The sequence below is a fragment of the Leptosomus discolor genome, chromosome 6 (assembly GCF_034619465.1).
Source record: "Leptosomus discolor isolate bLepDis1 chromosome 6, bLepDis1.hap2, whole genome shotgun sequence".
Lineage (NCBI taxonomy): Eukaryota > Metazoa > Chordata > Aves > Leptosomiformes > Leptosomidae > Leptosomus > Leptosomus discolor.
The window spans coordinates 53,873,884-53,878,074 of record NC_141396.1 but is presented as its reverse complement, the minus strand read 5'-3'; positions in this window follow the sequence as shown (position 1 = coordinate 53,878,074).

Here is a 4,191-nt window from a genome sequence, read left to right as displayed (position 1 = left end):
GAAGAAGAAATAATGTCAAAGAGGAAGCACTAGTTAATAAACACAACAGGTAAAAGAAGAGTTATATAGAAAGTTGTTATGGAAAGGTCTAGGCTGGAAACTGGAATTTTATATTTTGGTTTAGACTGGGAACAAGGATGTATATTAAATCTTGCAGTACAGATGGTGGAACAAGAATCCCAGTAATTAGCAATAAGAAAAGAAGGCAGCCCTACTGGATCAAACCAATGGTGTATCAAGTTCAGTATTCTCTCTTCAACCATGATAAAATTTATGCAGAAATGCCAGAAATTCAACTTCAGAACTTGTGGCAATGAAGGACAGAATTTGCTATGATTCTATGATTCTATGAAAAGCCCAGTGGTAATAATTGTAGTTAAGGAGGATGTGTGAGCCTATCCACCTTCTGCAGTCAGTTCCCTTTGTATTCCCTTAGCATTCAGAATTGTTGGGCTGGTGATGTTAGATGCTGTAACTGCCTTAAAAAATCTGTTTATAGACCTCTTGTCTATGAATTTGTCTGATCCCTTATTTGTTTCTTCAGTGTGATTTTGTTGATCCTTTACTGAGATAATGGGAGTTTATGCTCTATATCTAGGTAGGTCACTTCCAGTCATCTCATATGTTGCAGCTCTGAGCAGGAATAAATACCTACCCTTGCTGGACTCTTGTGATTGCTTGTATCACACTTTACATACCGAAAATCCTCAGCTATGTGACTCTGAATATTAAGATATGTTCAGCTTAAGAGCAAAATATTATGTTTCTGTAGCATAGAAACTAGTATTCTGATGGTATCACAAGTTCTTTAGTCCTCAAGCAATATTAGAAACAAATACGCATGTGTTCACTGTTTAAGATACATAGCAGACATATTTCAGCCTTTAAATAGGCATTTTGCCTTTTGAAACGACCACTCGACTAGAGTTGTTAGTTCAGTTCTCACTTTCAAGCTCTATCAAAAAACAAGGACCAGTGGTGATTGTCCAGCTTCTGCAGGTTCCACAACACAAAAAAGGAAGGGAAGTTTAATGTCATTCATTTACAGTGCCGTTGTTTAAAGACAGTCAAGATTGTCCTTGTGTGAGTTTCAGACAGCGGAGCTGGAGGCAGATCTGAGCTGGCGTTTACTCACCTCCAACACACCTTAGTCTTTCAGACTCTCTCATGGGAGTGGATGTTCCATTGTCTGACATATTCCCTTCCACAAGGCTGCTGGTGTGACCAGGGTGGCTGTTCTGCATCATCATTGGCATTTTGCCTGTACCTGCCACGTGTCCCTGGATGTCATATTTCCCGTACGTCTTTACTTTTAGAGCTGTGATTCCCATCCTTACTCTTTGTGAGATTCAGGTAGTCATAAGGAACTGGGGAAAGGTCTAGGCTGGAAACTGGAATTTTATATTTTGGTTTAGACTGGGAACAAGGATGTATATTAAATCTTGCAGTATAATATTTGGAAACCCAAATATTTTTTAAAGGCCTGATTTGCACACACCCCCCCCTTTTTTTTTTAGTTTATTCTTTTATTTGCTTAATTTTTCTAAATAAGATTTGCTTTCCTCTTTGGTGTGTAATATGTCACATTCCTCAAACCAAAACTACAAATACTTTCATAAATAGGCAGAAAGGTTGTCTGCTTTTACTTCTGTTAGTAGTTAAGTATCTTTTGTTGCGATAGTTTTAACAAGAAGTGTATTGAATTTATTAACTTGATTCACAATGTGCATTTATGACCATTATAGTGCCTGATCTGCACTCTTCAGAGATGGAAACACTTCATTGTCATTAAGAGCTGTGTATGATGATTGCTCTTTCCCCATCTTATGTCTAACAGGAAATACTTTAAACTGCAGAACAAGAAATAGACAGCTCAGAAGAGGAATTGGAGCAGAAAAGCCTGTTGCATAAATGATACGATTTTATAGTATTGAGTAAATATTAATAAACTGTAGTGTTACATTTAGAATTCATGAAAAACTACTAGCATATGATTATTTTTTTTTTTCCTGGAAGACAGGAATTAGTAGTTGAAATCCTATTTGTACTGGCAAAGACCCGTGTTTGCAATTGACATCCCAAGTTTCTGGTAGGTGGTGGACTTGGCGAGAAGGAAATTCTAACCTTTTCCAGACATGCACAACCTCAGATCACAATCACATTAGGAACTGAGACAAGGGAGGATTTCATGTCTTTAAAAGTCAGTACAATATCATCAGCTTTAGTTTGTCAGTAAGTCTTATGAATTCTGCATGTAAGTTGGGAAGGCCAAAGAATGTTTCTGAGCTTTCAGATTCAACAGTGCATCCTAGCTGTGTCCCAGCTTCCTATTAGTATAACTGTGCCCTATCTTAGACTGTGTTTTTGCTAGGAAAAGAACCTTGGTATGTGGAATAAAGCCAGAAAACCTGTGCTACAAAAAATTCTAGTCAGAATGATCGTGAATTGGGAGATGCTGTAGGGCACAGAGGAAAGTGAGCTCCTATCTAGCCAGCAGGAAGCAGATTACTTGCTTACAGAGATTGCCTTGTGACCTTGTTGGCTGTGGAAATCATTATGGAAGGCAAGACTTATGGACTGGTAAATCAAGAAAAATAATCAGGTGTTCTAAGTCTCCTGAAACAAATAGAAAAATATTCACAGAATCGCAGAATGATTGTCAGGGACCTCTTGAGATCATCTTGTCCAACCCCACTACTCAAGCAGTGTCAGTCAGAGCAGGTTGCCCAGGACTATGTCCAGTTGAGTTCCGAATATCTCCACAGATAAAAATTCCACAACCTGTCTGAGCAAACTATGCCAGTCTTTGACCGCCCTTAGAGTAACAAAAAAGTGTTTTCTTGTGTTCACATTGAATTTAATGGTTTTTACTCTGTGCCCATTGCCTCCTGTCCTGCCTGGCTCCCTCTTCTTTTTGCCCTTCCGTCAGGTATTTATACACATGGATAAGTTCCCCCGAGCCTTCTCTTCTCCAGGCTGAACAGTCCCAGCTCTCTCAGCATCTCATATGAAAGACGTTCCAGTCCTTAATCATCTTCATGGCCCTGAAACCAAAACTCAAGTTTGCAAGGCTTGGAAAGATTTCGATAAGACCGCTAGGAGGGCATGTATGCCATACATCTTCACTTTAAAATATCCAATACTAACAATAATAACAAGACAAACCCGTGAGGATTATTATGGAGGAAGTGCACAGCCTTAGTATAATATCTGAGAACTGCATCTTCATTGGCACAACATGCTTGCAATTCCTTGAAGAGGTTACAGGCGACATTATTATGCAGTGAAATCCTCAGGGAAGTGGAGAGTGTTAGGAAGAGCATAATTTTTCTATGTTAGATTAGGATATAATTTCGATATAGTACATTTTCTTTGTTCATTCTTGTGATTCATAAGAGTTTGGTTTTTGCTCCTTCTGACTGTTATTTCTGTGACCCTGTTAGGACCACTTTTATAATGAGCTAGGCAAACTAAGGCCACTTTTTGAAGTATTTTTTCTAACTAGAGTTTCTCTGTCTTTTTTCAGTTTCAGAGGGAGCTTGTCTCCTGTGCAACCTGTTTCCTTTTTCTGTTGTTTTACAGATTCTGCACAGTTTCTCTATTTCCCCCCTTATTTTATATGCTGCAGTACGTATTGAAGAGGAAAACAATCAGGTCTCTCTATGTATGTTTGATATTTGTATTCCACCAAAAGCTTGTGTATTTTATAGGGAATTCATTTTGCATGCCCAAAATGAGTTTTCATAGTCTTTTAATTTTAGAACTTGAGACCATTAAAATGCATTACAGCTGCATTGCAAATGTATACAACTGAAAGAATATTTTGTCCTTATGAGAATGTAACTTGTATTATCTTCCTGGCTTTACAAATCATGAATATTGTTAGTTGCTGCTGTGCCTCATAATATGTTAAAATAATATCCTGTCCCACAATGCAAAAAAAATTAAGCCATTTATCTGAAACACTCAAAACGGTTTCTACATCCCCAGCTCCTTGGGTCAGCCTGGCCTGAGATGAAGCTGGGAGGTGCACACAGTAACAAGCAGGTTATGGTTTTTCTGTTCTTGTCAACCACTGCTCCTGAGTGTGCTAAATCAGAGCTCTGGAGTCTCTATCTCAGTAAGAAATACAGCATCAGGATTCAAACTTGTCAGTTCCTAGATTAAGGCTTCATGTATGAAGGAGGCCCA